We start from the raw sequence: 20,160 nt of genomic DNA, 5'->3' as shown, positions 1-20,160 counted from the left end.
AACCCAAGAGTGCCATGATATAAAGTAGAATATAAAATTCAAATGATTTGCCTAGATAAAATATGAACCTTTAAGAAATTGTGAACATGCAAATGTCCACTATAGATTGATCATTCCCTTCCTCCCAATCCCCCCACCCTATACACCAGGATACTAGTAAGATAAATGCTCTGGAAGCCAAACTATCAGATTTCTCATCTTGGCATAATGGTTGATTCAGTAAACTCTTTATGCATCAGTAAAATTGGTCACAGCTTTTAACCCAATTAAGGAATTCTTAGAAAATTAGGATTATAGAGTTGACTATCGCCTTATATCATTTGTATGGGTAAAGTATAAACATCACTGTAAATGTGTTTGTTGAGAGTCTTGGGATCTACCTGAGAGGAAAAGAAGAGAGAGGGGTTGGAAGCGGAGATATCACGACTATGACTAAAACATAACTGTGATTTATATGTGCTTGCATAACTTTGTCCTCTACCATACCTTAGTTCTCAGGGTTATCCTTCAAAACAGGGAAGAAATGCATTTTTATTACTGGATGATTTAACCAGTGGCCAAGATTATGACTTATAACCTTGGATTTTAAGACTGTCTATGGGCATAATTTGAGCCTGAAATTTAATAGATTCCCTCTCTGGTCCTAAAAGAGGTCAATAAGGGAAGACTATTTTTATCTAGTTGTAGTTTATAAAAGAGTTCCTAGGAATGACATCGCAGTGCCACTTACTTGGTACAAATTACTCCTCAATATCTGTCAGGACAACTATCCCAAGGAAAAGATGCCTTTTTATTTTGAGGCTCTGATGAGCGTTAAAGTAAATGTGCAAAAATAAAACCCCTAATATTCTTTCTTTTAAAAAATACTCTATCACTTTCCCCTTTTTAAAATTTCTTTTTCTTCTGTGAATGGGAATGAGAAGTGAAAGTTAATGTATGTAATCATTCATTCACTGAACTTGGCTATCCTTTGAATTTTTCTTGCCTGGTTATTATATTGTTTTGAAAAACTTTGGTAGAAAAATATTAAGAGGAAAATGAATGAAAGGTAGATCAGTCGGTTGTATGGCACTAACTTTTAATTAAAATATGTCTAACTTTTTTCAGGTATAGGCTATTCATATCTAATTACACGGAGTCTTATTGTCAAAGAGGAGGTACTTGGTTCTCTTTCTTTTATATTCCCTCTTCACGCTCAGTATATTTCCCAGTATTTTGTGCTGGAGACCTCTTAAAAAACCACAAAAACCCCCAACCCTATAATCAATCAATTTTATGCTGAAAAAGAACCTTAGAGAGTATGATAAATTGATTCTATTAATGGCTCCAATTTTCCATGGACAATTGTTCCATGCCCTTTGGTAGAAACTCCCATCTTGGTCCTAACTTGGCTCTGTGACTTGCTTTGGCCAATGGGCTTATAGCTGACTTGATGCAAGTAGAAGCTTGAAACAACCCTTCTACATTTCTGCTTCCCTTTGTGGATTCCTGCCACTGCTGTGAGAACATGCCCTGACTAGTCTGCAGGAAAGACACACGAGAAGGCCAGTGAGGGACCAATGGAGAAGAGCTGAGTTTTCCCAGTGATGCCATCAAGATAAGCTAATCACAACCAATCAGTCATCTGACAGCAGATGTATGAGTGAGCCTAACTGAGATCAGCCAACCCACTGGATGAAAGAAAGGAATAAGTGGCTGATGTCTTCAGCCACTAAGTTTGGGATGGTTTGTTTAGCAGCAATAGCAGATTGATATAGAATCATTTGCTCCAGACTTCCATTTCAGACGTGAGAAAACTGAGCCTGGGCATTTACATTTTCTCCAACTTTACGAAGCTACTAACCTCCCCAGATTTTAGAGTTGAGAGTGCTAGTTCTCATTTATGTAAAACCTAAACACCTAATTATTAACAAACTAGTAAAAACCTAAACACCTAATTATTGACAAACTGGTAAAATCTTACCAGATAATTCCAAATAACAGCACAATAAACAATGTTGCTTGGAATTGTTTTGATTAGTATTATCTTTAAGGTTAAAGATTTTTGTCAAGGCTAAGCTATATATTGCATTGCAGAAATTGTCATTCATGCAAATTCATTCTCTTGTGCAATTGAAAAGCTTCATTTAGCGTGCTGAATTTGTAGTTGCATTTGATTCTTAAGGAGTTAGCCCTGTGAAGCACATTACAACTGTCCTCTAGAGACTGGACTAGTTTCCAATTGATTTCAAGTTGCAATTCAAATTCTTGTCTTTCATGTATAACAACGACATTATTTTAACTCTTGACCTCTCAAACACTATTGGAAATAAAATCCTAAACTTTGGAACTGGAGGAAATGTTACTGTGGTATATATATAAGGGTAACATCATATGGGTCCGGAAGGTTCTTTTCAATTATAACTCAAGCTTTTGGATCTAAAATATAGAGTTTTTTACTGAATTACACCTTTCCTATGGCAATGCATTTGGATTGAGAAGTGTATATTCAGAATGGTATTCTCTTTTAATAGTTTGATATTTAGTATGATTTCCTTTTATTAAGCATGTCTTTATTTTTTTAATCTTGATCTAGTAGATTATTAATTATGTCAATTATTTTTTTCTTTCTGGTCTTGGAGATAGGAGATGATTAATAGTCCTTAAATGAATTTTTCTTTCTTCTGATGTTGACTTGCTTTTAAGGACCACGTTTTCCAAACATATGGCACTGGAATTAATTCACTTTGATTTTCATTAATTTATTGAGTGTGCACTTTTTGGCCAATATTATAGTATCATTAGTTGGCCACAATAAATCTATATTTATGTTCTAAAATAAGTTGATTTCTCTAGTCTTCCTCTCTATGAGCTTAGGTTATTTTTTATGTCTGTGACAAGGTTCAAAGGATTTAAAGGAAAAATACATTAAAAAAAAATAGTTTGGGGAAGAAGAGATATGCCTAAAAGTTTAATGAACTATGCTTTTCTGTCACCAAAATTCAGAAGAGACCATATTAATATCATTGAAATCATTTCATTTTTCCTAGTTACAAATTATTTAGTTCTTCCAATAAAAAAGATGAAACAAACAAAAGCCTAGGGTTTAGTTATCTACTACCGTACAATAAATTATCCAAAACTCAATGGCTTAAAATAACAGACATTTAGTATCTCATAGTTTCTGTGGGTGAGGAATCTATGAGCAACTTAACTGGGTCCTCTGCTCAGCATATCTCACAGGCTATACATCATGGTTTCCTCTGGGGCTGTGGTCTAATCTTGAGGCCCAGTTGAGTGAGGATCAACTTCCAAGCTCATTCGTATGGTTGCTGGCAGAACTCAATCCCTTGCAGACCCTCAGACAGAGCGCTTCGCTTCCACACTTCTAGCCAGAGGCCAGCCTCAGTTCCTTGTCAAATGGGCCTCTTCAACATGGGAGTTTGCGTCATCAAAGCCAGCCAGAGAGAGAATCTGCAAGTGAGAGGAAAGTCAATCTTTTGTAACCTAGTCACTTAGATGACATCCCATCACTTTTGCCATATTCTGTTCATGAGAAGCAAGTCACTAGGTCCAGCCCACACTCAAAGGGAGGAGTTCATACAGGGTGTGAAATTATACAGGAGGAGCTTCTTAGAAGAATACCTATCATAGCTAGAGTGGTCCAACTGTTATTGTGTTACTGTTGTCTCCCTTTCATATATATATGTATATATATATGTAATTTCTCTATATATGTATATATATATATGTATCACTTGGTTTTTCTTATCTATGACATTTAATCACATATATTTAACATCACAACCTAGTGAGAACATTATAATATACATGAAATTTACATGAAGTGGTTAAGTACAGAGTTCTAGAGTACTCTAGCAGCATTAGTGAAAATTTGGGGTGTCCAATAGTACACTGGGATTCTGTTTTCAGAGTTCAGTCTACCCGTGAGCTGTTCTCTTCTACAAAAAGAAAGAGTGGGTTATATTTTTTTAGTCTGCTCCAATGTGGCTCAAATAAAGATACAGAAAACAACACTGACTGAAAAATAAGGAGATGCCAAACCCAGCATGATTTGCACTTGCAGCTGGTATTTCACACAATACGGAGAAATAAATTTCTCAGATTCTCAATTGTGCATAGCTTTGCAATAGCTACAGTTATGGAGAGAGTTAATAAAGATTTTTTACATGACATCTAGATGTGAATGATTTCAGATAATTGAGAATTCTCTGTAATTAACAATATAGGTTCTGACAATACAAGGAGCTGGTCATCCCAACACAAACTGGCACAGAAGAGCAGACTCTGATCTATGAAAGAGTAGAATCTAGAGCAGGCCAGGTCAGAAAGATTTCTTTTCACCTATCTTGACCAAGGTTTTCATCAACTCCCTCAGATATGGTGGAGGCAGACCTTACTAGTGCCCACCAATGTCCAGTTTTTCCCTCCAGGCTCATGGAAGGTTATACTTCCCAGCAACTTTTCAGTTAGGCAGGATCATATGATTTTTCTGGCCAAAGGATCATAAACAGAAGTGCCATGTGTTACTTTCTAGACCAAAATATAGAAGAATGGGTCTGAAATCACCACACACTCTCTTCCCCCTTGCTGGGGTAACTGATGATTTTCAGTTGGTGCAGTCTCTGCCAACGTGGGTCCTTGACTAGGTATAATACATAAAGGAAAGCCCCTGCACTGTCCAGTGATGGACATGTATCATGCCTAAAGTGACAGCTTTTTTAAATGTTAAGACCCTTTGTCTTACTTTCCGGTTGCTGCTATAACAAATTACTTTAAGCTAAGTGTCTTAAAGTAATGCAAATTTATTATCTTACACAGCTGGAAGTCAGAAGTCCTAAAATCAGAGTTTTGTTGAGGCTGCATTCCTACCAGAGGCTTTTGGGGAGAAACTGTGTCCTTGCCTTTTCGAGATTCTAGTGGGCACCTACACTCCTTGCCTCGTGGTCCTTCCTTCATCCTCAAATCTATCAACATAGCATCTTCAAATCTGTCTCTGTCTCTGTCTCTCTCTTTTTTCCCTCTCTCTGTCTTTTCTCTGCTTCCATGTTCACATTTCCTTCTTTGACTCTGAGCCCCCTGCCTTCATTTGTTGTAAGGATCCTTGTGAATACATTGGGTCCATCCAGATAATCCTGTGTAATTTCCACATCTCAAAATTTTTAACTTAATCTGCAAAACCCCTTTTGCATGTAAGGCAACATTCACAGGTTTTGGGGATCAGGATATGGACATAATTGGAGACATGTAACCTACCATATCCTTGGATTTAGAGGTTTATGTGTTACTACAGCATAGCTTAGTGTATACTGAGTAATACAGAAGCCACTGGAACCTCATTTTGCATTAATGGGGTATGAGTATGCTTAAAGTAGCTATTTAGTGGGTTCAGATAGTCTCAATTTTTCTTTATGAGGTTACAAATTACAGAACTTGCTTATGAAAGATACGTACAAAATGCACAAAACAGAAAGATAATTATGTATCATTCTCAAGTTTTTGATTTCTAGGTTTCCCAGACAAGGTAAACACCAAATAACACCAAAACAAGCTTTATTCCTATTTGGGTATTTTTATATTACACATTACTTATTGTATAACTGCATCTGAAGGAATTATAACAGATATGTAAATTATCTGAAATGAGTGAGAATATATTTCTAAAGCTTATTTAATTATAACAATAACCACATTTTATTTATTAGGTTGTTTTCCTATGTGGACAAAAAGACTTTTTAATCTGCAGATAATATCTTGCGCTTAGCCACCATTATGTAATTACTTTCAGGTAGAATTTTATGATGTGGAAGTGCTCATGAAAAAAGCCAATTTTTTTAATGGGGTAGTTATGTTCAAGATACAAGCAGATCAGGACAGATGATTAGGATACATGCAGCAAGACTGCAGATGAAATTTTGTGTGTTCAGACAGTGACTCATATAAGAAAGGGAGCTAATGAGTATGGGGCTTGCCCTAATTTTTTATCATTTCAACTCCAGAAGATCATAAATTCAATGATTCATTTATTAATTCATCCATTTATTCCTTCAACATTTCTTCAGGACCCACTAGGATGATACTGTAGTTCATTTATAAGGATACAGGCTTTGGAGACAGATTGACATCTAAGTTTTAATCTCAGCTTAACTACTTACCAACTGTATCCAGTTGGGCAAATATGGCCTCTCTGACCCTTAGTTTTCTCACTTATAAACATAATAATAATGTCTACACTTAAGGGTTTTTGTGAAAACTAGAGATTATGTACATCAAACACTGTAAATTATGGGCATTCAACAGATAATGATAGAAACTGTGATTGTTATCTACCAGAAATCAAGATGCAAAGATGAAAACCACATAATTCCTAGCTACAAATAACTAAACAGGGAACAAATAACCACAATGCAGTTAGAGGTATGGGCAAGCTATGGATCAGGGAGAAGAAAAGGATTTAGTCTATGGCAGGGTCATAAAAGGGTTCACGTGATAAGTGACATTTTAGATGGCTCAGAAAAATTGTATTAGGTGTCCAAGAGAGAAGACATTGGAGCAGTATGTATAGTTACATGTATGAAAGCCCAAGGAAAATACAGGAAACTTCAAGTAATTTGGTTTCTCTAGAGCACAGGGCTTTCTTAAACTCTCCCTCCTTCACCATTTTGCTCTTTCAAGATTCAGGTATAGCATAATTTTGCCTATGAATCTTTTCCTAATATATATCACTCAGAAAAATTACATACTCCTTCTCTCATGCTCCTTCTGTATAGAATATATACCCCAAAGACATAGTTTCTACCACTTTAAAAAAATTTGTCTTTCCTCTCTACTTGGTTGTAAATTTTACAGGTTCATTGACTATGCCTTATTCATCATTATATTTAAAAGAATAAATATTAAGTAATTATAATAAATATTTCTTGACTGAATGAATACATGAATGGTGGGGCAATGGCAAGAGACTAGAAGAAGTCTGAATGAGTTTGCTAAGCTAAGGATTTGGATTTTTTCTTGTGGGTGACAGAGAGGCATAGGGAGGAGAATGAATCGGGGAACCAAAAAAAATGAATTTTAGGGCATCATAATTGTCCAAGACAAGAGCTAAGGGAGAATGGTGGAGAGTGAGGGGAAGAGACGTATTCAAGACATATTTATGACTTGGAATGGACAAACCTTGAGAGTTGTTTGGTAATGGACATAATTTAAATTCCTGGCAGATGAGAATATTTGGATAAATGGTCCACACTGAACATGTTGAGTTTGAAGTTTCTATGAAACTCCTGTAGAGAAGCAGTTATAAATATTTTACAGGAAATCAGGAGAGTAGCTAGTGTTGGAGAGCGATGTTTGGGAACATAGGTGAAATTGAAACTGTAAAGATGGTTGAGATCACCAAGGAAAGTGTGCAGACTGAGAACAGAAGGTAGAGTCGAGCAAAGAACCATGAGTAACATCAATATTTGAGGGGTGAAAGGAGGAAACAAAGCCAGAAAAGCCAATTGGAAAAGAAAGATCAGACAGAAAAGAAAACCGGGAGTATTCTGTGTGATTGAAGCTAAGTGGGTTTCAGGAAGGTGGGTGTCATTAAAAAAAAATTTTTGAAAAGAAATAAAATATGTGGCTTTTGAACAGAAGCTCCTGAAATTAGCAGCTAAGAAGTTTGTGGTAGCCATTTTTGCCACATTTTAGTTGTAAGAGAGAAGCCAGATTAAAATGTTTGAATAGAGACTTGATCAGAGAAAGAGGATTCTGCATACAGACTTCCTTAAAGAACACTTTGACCTGAAGGATGAAGATAGGCTACTCATTAAAAGATCAAACAGGGCCAAATGTGGATCATTTTAGTATGTGAGAGGCTTGACCATAATTATGGCCTGAGAGAAAAAGCCAGTGTAAAACAAGTGATTGAAAATACAAGATAAATACAGGATTATCAATGGAGCAAGTGTTATGAGGCAATGGAGCAGGATAAGTAGAAAGAATGGTGACAGAGCTTGCACTTCTCCACACGCCTAAAGAAGAGGGGAAGAGAATTGTACAGTCAATATTGGTTATGAAGTGGCCATAAAATGGTGACTCTGTCTGTAACTGTTTAAGACATTTATTCGGAGGTATAACTCATTATTTTTTCAGTAAGCATTTAATTGAGGCTGTGCTATGTGACTAGCACTGGGATAGCTGTTTTCACATTTACACTGTCATTTAATCTGAAGAGAGATCTTTGATCCTAAAGAGAGGTTTAACAATGAGGCTGTAAAACAAGTGTGGGGATAAACTTTTGGAGGAAAATACCTAGGAAGTTTTTCAGATTACACCATCCAGCTATACTTCTTGGCCTGAGGATAAGTTGACCTGTCTTCCAACCTTAGGAAATGACATACCTAGTGTGATGTGTGTACGTGGAGATGTGGTAGTGGGGGAGGATTGTATGGAATGCCCATATTTTGTGGCCTCTAGGTCAATATAATTGCCTTTTCTTTAGGGATTTTGACTTATTAGCTTTGGATGTCAGCTTCATTGGGCTGGTTCTAGAAAGCCATTCATAGTGGCAAAGAGCCTTAGAAAATATAGACAAAATATAGACATGTACTGTGAAGATGAGGACCAAGGTTTCTTATTCCAGGTTTATAATTCTTTCCAAGAGGTCATGGCCATCTTCATCTGAGAATTAGTTTGAGCATGAAATTAGGAAGTTCTAGTTTGCATGTGGAATTTCATTTTGATCATGTTAGAACAATAAGGAGCATTTACAGATTTTTTCATTCCACTCTTTTGAAAGGAATTAAATACAAATTAATTAAATGTATTTAATAGATGAGAATCCTATTTTCTAAATAGTGTTTGGGCTAACATAAATTCTTCTCAGTCCAATGTTTACTTTCCAATGGTCTATGTAAGATAAAGAATTGATTTTAGTTTACTGAGCCCTACTTTACCTTATTTATTTATGTAATGGTTAGTTTATAGGCTTGTTTTAATATCAACCAAAGAGTGCTTTGTTTCTATTGACTTTTCAGCTTTTCTACATTTCTCTTCTCTTCTTTTGTCCCTTTGTCCCCTTTCAGTGGGCATTCTCATTTATTTACTACCTTTAAATCTTCTGAGCCCATTCTTTTTGCAGAACTAAATCTTTAATCACTGTGGCAGGGGTTGAGGGGGTCTTATCCTCTATTCACTTAGGTAAATGGCTTATATTTCTAATTTAAAAGGGGAAAGCGAGAAGGAGAAAAAACTTCTACAGGACGGACAACTGGGTTTCTTTAGGAAAGATAAATGGGTTCTTAGGAAAACAAATGGGAGATAAGAAAGTTTGTGATGTTTGTTTAATGCCAGTGTGAGTGGTCTTTTTCTGTCTTCTTCATAGGCATAAAATTCTCCACCACCACCCCCAGAGAAGGTATTTATGATAGTTGAATTCTTTGGGGAGAAATCTCTTTAGACAGATAAGGGAAGTGCAGAAAAAAAATTATACACATTGTTATGTTCTGTATCCCTTAATTTCCCTGTCTGAAACTTCCCATAAGTTTCATAAATAAGCTGAGTTGTCTGATTACCCCATATCTCATTGAATCAGTATTCTAGTCCTGGGAATAGGCCAGTAAAATTATACAGTTGTATCTTATTTCAGGAGGCAGTGGTACAAGTAGGGGTGGGGCACCCACCAAAGTTAGGCCTTTATATGGTGTAAGCAATTAGGCACTTAATGAGGGATATTTCTATGGAAACAAAAGAAAAATAAAGATTGATGACTAGAATAGACTGCAAACCCGGGGGTGTTGTTTTGTTTGTTTTTCCATTCAAAGAGTCTTTAGATGGTATAGTAAGGATGGTAGTGGCAGTGTCACAGTCATGGTTATTTCCTGGAGCAGAGTATGGAAGATGCAGGTTTCTAGTAAAATTTATGAGTGATCCACAGTTATGGTGATGAATTTTTTGTGTTAATTCATCTAGCTTCAGCTTGCAGCTCTTTGGGAAAAGGGCAATTTTAGTCCTCAGTGATGCTAAGTCAGGAGGGTAGGAGTAAAACTAGAAAGATTAATTGCTGAAAAAATATACAAGATTGCAGGATGCAGTTTAGAAACAGGCAAAAACAGCTCAAAGACAATGAATAGGACTAGAATCTGATAACCCACAAGGATGCGTTACAGATTTTCAATGAAACATAACTTTTTTCTCTACAGTCACCCCAATTTTGATCAAAAATAGGCAAAGTAAAATTACTCTTGCTTACAAAATAAGTCTAGTTTCATTAAATTTGGCCTGGTTATTTACATAAATGTGGCAAGGATGGAAATTGACTATATAGACTTTTTAAAGTTTGCTTTGCTGGAACTTTTTAAAGCCTCTTGAATTCGGGAAGTCAAGCCAAGAACTCGCCATCAGACTTTATTTGCAGTATCTGTAGATTTGGGTGAATTTGTCTCTTCTTGAGGTTCCCCAAATATTCTACATTTCCTGAGCTGGTCAGGAAGTTACTATCCTTACTTATTTGTAAGGCTTGGAATCCTATAAATCAGATACAACACCAGTTTTTTTAAAGAGGGCTTTGTAAACATTGGCTTTATAAAGTCAACCTAGTTTCTTAAAACTCTATGGTTATAACTGATGCTATGCACATCATTCTCAAATATGACATTCCAGTGAAAGCTTTAGTAAAACTAACGTTTTCAATTATGTCCTGTTACAAGGAGAAAATATTCTTATTGAACTTACACAAATAACTATATTGCCAGAGTTTCTGCATTCTGGAGGGATCAGGTAACAAGAAAAATATAAATGCTTCATTTTTACTTACAGGGTATCATCTATTCAATTATTGTGTATAAATAGCTTAAAAGAAAGACGTTCTTTATATCAAGAAAACAGAACACTAAAAAACCAGTAATACTCTGAGAAAAAGTCAAAAAAGAAACCATAATCCTTCTTCATTAGTTCTTTCAGCTCCACATAATTAATTCTTATTCTGTTTGATCTTGGGTTAGTGGTTTTATGAACTCATTAGCTTTTCCATTCGTTGTGGAAATCCTTATTCATTCCAGTATATGATCTTAAAGTTATTTAAGCAATGCCATTAGAAGCTTGTACTTCAGAGTACCTGCCATAGTCCTTTTCATGAGTCTCTGAGACAGTCCTTTTTGATGAAGATGAAGCACTTTGGCCAGTAGCCGATTGTAAGAACTTTCAGAAAAGAATCAGAGTAAAACAGTAACTATGTATGAATCACTAAAGTCTTAAATGACTGTGGTTAAAGATCTGATGAGGGTTTATTATAAGGCAATTGAAAAGGAAATTTAGATGACTTTGTCACATACAACTTTTAAAAATAACTGGCATTATGACTGATAAAATTATACCAAGACATATTATGGATAGCAAGAACATTGTCAAATTTCTAAAAACTTTACATAATTTCTGACATACTTACATTAATAACATATACACATACAAATATAACCTAGGAAAGTAAGTATCTCTACTTATTTGACAATGCTTTCCATGCAATTTAGCTTATCAAATAAACCTAATTAGTTTGACATCTCTCTTTTTACAAGGTAAGAAAAGAAATTCTTTGAAATTTTCCAGGGACCTTCTGGGAAATCTCAAGGTCAGTTCAAGGTCAATAAGACTTTATTTAGAATTTGATTTGGAGAAGTTATCAAAAATGTCAAAAAGTTTGAACACTTGATTAAACAGGATCACAGATCAATATGAAACAATACTATTCAACCAAAGTGATAATAAAAGATTTTAAAAGTAAATATAGGGGGAATGGGAAGTTAGTGTTTAAAGGGAACAGAGTTTCAGTTTAGGAAGGTGAAAAATTGGGGAGATGGATGATGGTGAGAGTTGCACAATAATGTGAATGTACTTAGTGCCACTGAACTGTATGGTTAAATACGGTTAAAATAGTATGTTTTATATTATGTGACTTTTACCCAATAAAAACTTTTTTTAAAAAAGTAAATATAGGAGATTATATGATTGTTAAAACAAATAAACAAATTAGCTCTTTTAACATTTAGAGAACTTAGTTTTGGTTCTCTTAATTTTCAGGACATGATAAAGACAACATAAAGCACAAGAAATTATTCTGATAAGACACAGAATCTTTGTTCCCAGGTGAAAGACTCAAAAGGTAAAGAAAAACCTTTTATAATCTGTTATTAAGAGCAGAGAAGTAATCCAAGAAAACTTTGTCATTTTTACAGATAAAGGAAACCAAACTCTAGTTTTACACTGGTTATTGATAATAAAGCTCCTTGTAACAAATCCATTCAATCTTAGCCAGTTTAACCACATAAGCTATTCGCTTTTGCTCTCTTCTTTCTCCTGTTTCTTTTCTGCCAACTCTTTATAACTTTCTATTTCCATCAGGCTTTTGTCCTTTATTTTCCTCTTTCTTGTTTTGGAACAATGTGTTGAAAACCTCTAAAAAATTACTTCAGGGCAAGATTACTCTCCTTTTTTTCCTTAATAAAAACATTCTACATTCTTTAAATACTTTGCATAGGGTATTTTTCATCTATCTTATTAGTTTTAGTTTTATCCACACATACTGTTTACAATTCCTTTTTTTTTTTTTTTTGGGCTGCATTGGGTCTTTGTTGCTGCGCGCAGACTTTCTCTAGTTGTGGTGAGCAGGGGTTACTCTTCGTTGCGGTGCATGGGCTTCTCATTGTGGTGGCTTCTCTTTTTGTGGAGCATGGGCTCCAGGTGTGTGGGCTTCAGTAGTTGCAGCATGTGGACTCGGTAGTTGTGGCTTGTGGGCTCTAGAGAACAGGCTCAGTAGTTGAGGGGCGCGGGCTTAGTTGCTCCATGGCATGTGGGATCTTACTGGACCAGGGATCGAACCCATGTCTCCTGCATTGGCAGGCAGATTCTTAACCACTGCAACATCAGGGAAGTCCTGTTTACAATTCTTAACACTTAGTAACCTCAATTTCCAGAGAAAAAGAACATGCAGGCAATGTGAACTGTCTGCTACAAACCAGCATTCTTTAGTATATTGGCAAGTTTATGAATACACAGTTTCATAATTTATAGAGGCATATGCTTCTTTATAGTAAAATATCTCAATATGGCAGCCTCCAGAGTGATTGATAAGTTCCAACCACCCTATTCTCATCATCAAACTCTTGGAGAGGAAACCTTTTTCCTCTACCCACTTATATTAAGGGACTGGGGTACTGCAAATTAAGCCAACAAAAAAGACAGATTAGCAAGAGAAAAAGAAAGTTTATTTGTTTGGACATGGGAGTGCACAAATGAAGTGGCTCATTAAACAGCTAAGATTAGGGGCTTATATATCTAACTTAAAAGTGGAAAGGGAGGGGTGAGAAAAGGGTTCTCAGAAAAAGATGGGTTTCTTTAGAAAAAATAAATGGGTTCTTAGAGGAAAAAACAGGAGATAAGAAAGTTTGTGATAATGTTTGTTTATGCAGGTGCAAGTGGTCTTTTCCCACCTTATTCATGGCCACAAAAATCCCCTGGAAAAGGGATTTATGATAGCTGAATTCGTTGGGGAGGCTCTGCCTTTAGACAGATAAGAGGAGTTCAGAATAAAGGTTCTTCACAGAGGTATATTCTGGATCTCTTTCCACAGTCCATTGCAGCTTTATCCACGTGGACTTCCATGACTGTCCTACTCTATAAGCAAGACGTAATTCCTGAAAGCCTCATGCCTAATGACAGTGAGGCCTAGTGTATTACATATAGCATATATTGTGTATTTTTTAAACCACTGGATAGTTGAACTGATTAGGCTTTCAAGTTATATTTATTTATTTTCAAGCCACTATGTGTTGTAAGAAATACATGAAAGACAACAGAGACCCTGGCTTACTCTGGTTTCTCACAAAGTTATATAATCTAGTCTTTTCTTTGAAATTTATTTTTTTCTTAGGTAAAATGAGGATAATAATAAACCATTCCTACAAGATTGATGAAAGATAATGAGATAAAGGAGAATGAAAGAACTTGGCATAGTGTTTGATACATAGTAGGGATTCATTAAATTTCAGTTGAATCTAAATCTAGTTGAACCCAAATTTTTGATGATGGCAATGAACTCACCCATTATGTTTTCTCCCTGTTTCCATTCATTTCTTGTCTTACTTTTAACAGTTTTAATTATAGTGGAGATGTAATAGTGTAGTCTACTTTTTTCACTTAACATTATCTGATATATATTTACACTACATTTGTACCATGTTATCCCTCTTAAGGTCACTACGCCATGTTGTCACTAAAAATCAGTCAAGTGGAATCACACAGTCATTTGCAAGTGCTAGTTATTTGTTTGGCAAGGTGGAAGCTTATACTTTTAGATCGTAAATTAATGGCTAAGTTAATCTTCCTTTTTTAATTAAGAAAAGTCAACTAACCATAAATGTTGATTAAACAGATGATGCTACTGAAAGCAGCATATAGATAATATATGTTACACAAATTACTTAGCCTGTGTGTCTTCATGAAGAGTAAAGAGAAAATCAAGGTGATTATCTGAAATCTATAGGCACAAAGTCTAACAAAACAATGTTTACCTCAACCACATTTGTGAATTTTTGCAGGGATTATCTGTCTAATTGCTCCAATAATCCACTTAGGTCCTTAAAATTTTATCTAAACCCTCTTTATTTTAGTCATTAGAAATGATTATTTTCCCTTCACTATTTTATACATGTAAATATTGAGAAGATAAATGACAAAGAGTGATTACTAAGCTCTTTACAGGAAGTACTGAGAATAAAGGCAAAATACAAAAAATAAAGTTTTAAACTGCTCACATTATTTTGGATGGGAATTTTCTTGTTGTTCTTCGTCAATATTTATTAGTCTTACAACAAACCTTAGAGAATCAGCATCCTAAATTATTTCTGCGGGATGTAAATTCATCTGCTGTTCCTCCAGATAAGTTATTTATTTTAGAGAAAAATCAATGTTGAGGTTGAGACTTTATCAGGTTAAAAAGCAGCTTAAATCCAGTGATGAAAGTGTTATCTCTCATTTGCACTCGCTATTAGTTTGAATTCAGGTATTTGTGAACCTCTAGAAATATTTACTTTTTTGCTTATCTTCCTGCTGGTCTTATGATCAAAGAAGAAAGGGGTATAATGTTTATTGTCTAAATGCCAAGTATTAATTAAATCATTTGATGGTTACAGACACTAAAGAAAAGGAATAAAAAGGAGACATTTTGTTCGCCTGCAAGAATAAAATAGCTGGCACTCCATTCATTTGGTATTCTATTCCACTTGGTAAGGACTCTTTTCCTCTTGCTTTCACTGTTTATGTTCAAATATCTAGATGCATTTTTCTGATTGCCTTTGGAGACTGCCTGTGAGGATAGGGATTTACATTCATTTTCAAAGATCACAGCATCTCGTTGCAGAGAACATTCATTCTACTACGAAATGCAGCAGTCGATATGAAAAATATGCAAGTGTCACTTGAAATCTAAGCTCTTAAATGAGAAAGAGGACATCTGGTTATACTGCTTGTGCTCTCTATACACCCACAGTCTGGAAACTTGCAGAAAATTTTCTTAGCAAGTAACCAAACAACTACACAGTACAATAAAACCTCACCCACCATTGATTCAAAGATGTAAAACAACCTTAAAGAGAGGAAGTGTAGAGTCATCAATTTTGTAATACCAACTTGTAAGAATTTAGAAACTATGAGTAAAGGTTACATGAACAATATCTTTGGAGGAATTTTGCAAAATATCTAAGAAAATAAAGTAGTATATGATATTTTAAACAACTTATAATTCTGACCTGTTCATTACTTGGGAGTTGACATCTCCAAGCCAGTCTTGATCAGTTCATATTATGAAGGATTTTATTGCACATTCCATTTTCTGCCAGGGACACTCTTTTCTCAGATACTCATGTGACCTGCTTCTTTATTTTCCTTTAAGTCTCTACTCAAGTATCCCTAGATAAAATAACATACCCCCTGTCCCCAGAGCACATGTATTTATTTGTTTTATTTATCTGTGTATTTATTTGTTTACTGACTCTCATCTTCCACTAAAATGTAATATTTATGAGACCAGGGACTTTACTGGTTTTATTCATTCTTTGTTCCCAGTGTCTATAGCAGCTCCTGGCACATAGAAGGTACACAATAAATATTTGTAGAAAAAAGGAACAAATGGAATTTGCCTGACTCTGAAGCAAAAAAAAAAAAAAAAAAAAAAAGACTAAGGAAAAGACGTAAATTGATAAATAACTGGTAGAACAATAACACAGAAAAAGGACTCTTTCTATTTGTGCCTGATGTTCTCAAATCTATTTGTTGTTTGTTTTTTGCTGGGCTTGAAATGTAGGCATTCAGCCAAGAGGCTGCATGCTGACTAATGAGATAGAGATACAGATCTAGCCCAGCAATATTCATATATTCTATATGCATTCATTTTTCTCTAGTGACATTTTAATATATTTTGGTGAAGATATTCCCAAGATAATGAAGATATGTCGAGTGAGCATTGAAAGTGATGAGTTTTTTTTTTCCATTATCAAAGACAAATATAGGTGTGTAATATATGCAGAGCACTGAAAGTGAGGAAAGAAAATGAGAGAACCCTAAGTAATGAAAAGAAATTAAAGCTCTCCAGTAATGAAAAGGAAGGCCAAACTGAAAACATAAATCTCTAGATTCAGCAAGGATTTATACTGATATGGAGTGAGTGGACCAAGGGCTTTCATGATGGGACTCATTTTGAAAAAAATGTCATTTCCACTGCCAAATAGAGTTCATGGTTTAGTGAAAATTTTGCCTTCAGTCTAATCACATGAGCCAAATTCTGGCCTCATATATTCTGATATGAGGAATGAACCAATTCCTGAAGTTATTTGTGAGATTCTAAGAATAATATCAAGGAGGGTGGTCCCAGCTAAAGTGAGATCTTGGTATATTTGCATTAGGTCTTATGTTACAGACTGGAACTTCTGTGTAACATGACATTAACAGAATAAAGACTATTTAATTCAAGACTGCTTTAGAATCTGTCCAAATGACCATGAAAGATATCAACTCACTTATAATGCAGTCCTGATGGTCAGACCATAGCGTATGTGTTGGTTTTAGCAGAGACTTAGAATAACAAGGCAGGGGGGAATCTAGACAGGTCATTTTCAAGCAGGACCAAATCTAAATCAATTCAGAGAGGTATCATCAGTTTTGGGGTTTGGGCTGTAAAGAACAACTATCACTGATCGATTTTTTTTTTTTTTGAAATTGACCATGTTAAAGTAAATCAAATTAGAACATCTCCTCTAATACTGGCTATATACTAGCAAAATTAGGGCAAAGAGTTGACACAGTTTATACCTGAGGGTATTGATGATTCACATGAATCCAGCTGTTTTATTGGGAGGATGGGGAATCTCTCTGGATGGTAAGCATAGCAGTAGCAGCTAATACAAATAACGCTCACATAGTGTAGGTCATCCTACCTTGGTCTGCTATATCCATATATTACACAATAAAATTTGACTTCAGTCTTTTTCGAAAACTTTAGGGGTTGGGCTGTTTAATTCAGTCGCTAATAAATTGATTTCCAGTTGTTTTGGTTGGAATAAGTGAATAGTCATAGAAATAGAGAAATAAAAATGGAAGCCAAAGAGTAGATGTAAAGACAGATGTGCAAAACTACACTCAGGAGGAATATATTTGAAGTTTAACAAGATTGTTATAAATCATGATGTCATCCCCTTGAGAGAGCCTCTCTGGGCGTTTCTGCCTGCAAGTCTTTCAATTATTGTTGTAGATTTATCCAGGCTTTGTTTGTTTATAGAAAATGGTACAAATTGATGTCAGAAGATGTCACTTGTTTCAGGTTCTAGCCAGTATTTCCATTTGCTCTAATCTGAATTCTCCCAAAGTGGTCCACTTCCAAAAGCAAATATAGAGCACAAAATAATAAATCATGATCTGAAATACAGTATACATTTGAAAAGCTTATTCTTTTATCTTATCAAATGAGTGGAACTTTTGCCAAGATAAATAAAATATGTTTTCTACATGATATTTGATGAGTATAATATTCTTTCTTAAGTTAAAATTAATTTAATTTCATTGTTATTAGAATAAAATATATAGAATGCAGAATAGAAAACAAAATAGAATTGGATCTCAATAAACTTCCAACATGCCTTTCTCTAATAGCTGCATATGAAAAGGGAAAAAAAAATATATAAATGCTTGTTTTCCTGAAACACCATCTGCTATTTCTGTTTGAATTAAGCTCAGTGCTCTAAAGGTTATGGATACTGTACAGTAATTAGCACCACTGTGGGAAATGTTTTTACTTCTATGTATTAGACTTCCCCAATTATACAAGTATAGAATTCCAAGATGATCTCTTTTATCAGCAGTGTGACTAAATTTCTTTCTTGTGCTATAATATCAGCAAAGTAATACTGCATTGTCAATGTTCTTGCTCTGAAATGCAAATAAAATAAAAGCTTTGTTTTACATATTTTACATCTAATTGTTGTTTTCTCTGTGTCACATATACAGACATTTTGAAGAGAGTGATCATCAAATTGTTATCAAGTATCTGTAAATTCTATTGATTTCTATACCTTAGGGAAATGAATTGTCTTATACTAATTAATCAGAAAATTAGATTCCCTTCCCCAGAGGGAGGCCAAAAAATTTTAAGTACTTATAAATACTGTATAAATATCAATACATGTTTCATACATAATTCCCCCCACCCACCCCATTCTTTGGGAGCAGTGGTCCAGAAATATTTAATTGCATGCCATGGGGTTATAAGTATTTTACATTGAGGTTATGTCTGTCCTTAACTTACAATTAAAGTGACAAATTTAAGATTTATATTTCTAAAGCACTGCTCTTATAATATTTAAAAAAACTGTTTGAAACAAACCAAAAAAGAAAACTAAATTGTGTTTATACATAGGCCAAAGCTATTCAAATTAGGACTTTAACTCTGACTATAAATTCCAAGAAAGAAAAGAGTATTCAAAAATTCACAAAAATCTGTAGAGTCTAGCAGTGGTCTGGCCATGAGCTTCACCAGGGTCAGTGCTATGTCATTGGTGGCTCTGCTCAGTGTCAGGGATTGCCACCTGGTTAATTCAGCCAGTAGTGGCAATGATAACTAAGGTAGGTGTACACTTGGTATGTACTGAGTGCATTACATAAATTAACTCATTCAATTATAACAACAAATGTTGTACAGTAGGTACCATTATCTCCATTTCACAGATGGGGAAAGTGAGGTTACATACTCTGTGATGCTAGGGAAGTAAGTGGTGGATCTGAACCCAGACAACCTCACCTCAAGGTTAGTCTGTGCTTTTAACCTACCTAAGAAAGGCAGTCAGCAGCTGAGATTTGCCTTAGGACTGTCATAAAAGGCAAACTTCATAAAAGAGGGCCAGGACTCATTCTCTGCAATAATAATAGCAAAGCCTTCAATGGCACTCTCTCTACGCTGAGCACTTTATCTATATCAATTAATTTAATCTTCCTAACACCCCTAAGAATAAGGTTCTCTTTTTATTTTTACTTTATAGTGGTGGAAACTGAGACACAAAGAGATTAAATAGGTTGCCTACAACTGCATTATAGAGGCAGAGGAAGGCTTTGAACTCAGGTGGTCTGATTCTAGAGTCCATTTTCTTTGCTATGATGGGATACTGTATCATGTTTGGGAAATTTAAAACCTAAGAAAATTATGGGCAAAATTAAGTTTACGGTAGTCAAGTTTAGGAGAAGGAGGAGGAAACATATAAAGTGCCGTTTATTTATTTATCTATTTATTTATTTATTTCCCTTCCATCTAATGTATTAAACAGTTTTGAAGCAACTGATACAATTATTTTTACAGTCAGTCTTCCTTAAAAAGAATGTGAGAAAAAATTAAGACCCAAAAACTTATTTCAAAAAATAATGAGGGCTTCCCTGGTGGCACAGTGGTTAAGAATCCGCCTGCCAATGAAGGGGACATGGGTTCGAGCCCTGGTCCGGGAAGATCCCACGTGCCGCGGAGCAGCTGGGCCCGTGCGCCACAACTACTGAGCCTGCACTCTAGAGCCCGCGAGCCACAACTACTGAAGCCCGCACACCTAGAGCCCGTGCTCTGCAACAAGAGAAGCCACCGCAATGAGAAGCCCGCGC

General features: G+C 35.3%; 1 protein-coding gene across 1 annotated transcript in view; it reads left to right on the top strand.

Annotated features, from left to right (window-relative positions):
• The window catches only part of NRIP1 (nuclear receptor interacting protein 1), a 113,905-nt gene that overhangs the window by 83,452 nt on the left and 10,293 nt on the right, over window positions 1–20,160 (top strand). Inside the window, exon 2 of the transcript XR_014263075.1 lies at window positions 15,165–15,257. The gene's annotated coding sequence lies outside the window, so the exon portion shown is untranslated. The remainder of the gene's footprint in view (window positions 1–15,164; window positions 15,258–20,160) is intronic.

Source organism: Balaenoptera physalus, assembly GCF_965194825.1.
Source record: "Balaenoptera physalus genome assembly, chromosome: 4".
NCBI classification, from domain to species: Eukaryota; Metazoa; Chordata; class Mammalia; order Artiodactyla; family Balaenopteridae; genus Balaenoptera; species Balaenoptera physalus.
The sequence above is the reverse complement of the archived record's forward strand: the minus strand, read 5'-3'. Positions and strand labels throughout refer to the sequence as shown.